This window comes from Olea europaea, unplaced genomic scaffold (assembly GCF_002742605.1).
Source record: "Olea europaea var. sylvestris unplaced genomic scaffold, O_europaea_v1 scaffold1015, whole genome shotgun sequence".
In the NCBI taxonomy this organism is placed as follows: Eukaryota; Viridiplantae; Streptophyta; class Magnoliopsida; order Lamiales; family Oleaceae; genus Olea; species Olea europaea.
The window spans coordinates 436,287-437,201 of record NW_019227472.1 but is presented as its reverse complement, the minus strand read 5'-3'; positions in this window follow the sequence as shown (position 1 = coordinate 437,201).

The following is a 915-nucleotide window of genomic DNA, read 5'->3' as shown; positions in this document are numbered from 1 at the left end:
AATTTACTAAAATTTCACCTGGATTACGTTCATTTGCGTCCTCTCAATCAAATTTGACTAAAATTGCACAATGATTCGGTTCATTTGCGCGTTTCCAGTCAAATTTGACTAAAATTTCACCTGAGTTTGGTTCATTTGCGCGTTAGCAATCTAAATTTACTAAAATTTCGCCTGGATTATGTTCATTTGCGTGTTTCCAATCAAATTTGACTAAAATTTCACAATGGTTTTGTTCATTTGCGAATTCCAAATCAAATTTGACTAAAATTTATCCTGATTTTGGTTCATTGGCACATTCCCAATCAAATTTCACAATAATTTCACTTGGATTATGTTCATTTGCTTGTTTCCAATCAAATTTGACAAAAATTTCAAATTAGCTTGGTTCAATTGCACGTTTCCAATCAAATTTGACTAAAATTTCGCAATGGTTTGGTTCATTTGCGCGTTCCCAATCAAATTTCACAATAATTTCACTTGGGTTATGTTCATTTGCTTGTTTCCAATCAAATTTGACTAAAATTTCGCAATGGTTTGGTTCATTTGCGCGTTCCCAATCAAATTTCACAATAATTTCACTTGGGTTATGTTCATTTGCTTGTTTCCAATCAAATTTGACTAAAATTTCTCTTGAATTTAGTTCATTGGCACGTTTACAATCAAATTTTACTAAAATTTCACCTGGATTATGTTCATTTGCAGCACTCAATCAAATTTGACTAAAATTTTATCTGAATTATGTCCATTTGTATGTTTCCAATCAAATTTGACTAAAATTTCACCTGAGTTTGGTTCGTTGGAGCGTTTACAATCAAATTTGACAAAAATTTCACCTGGATTATGTTCATTTGTATGTTTCCAATCAAATTTGACTAAAATTTCACCTGAGTTTGGTTCGTTGGAGCGTTTACAATC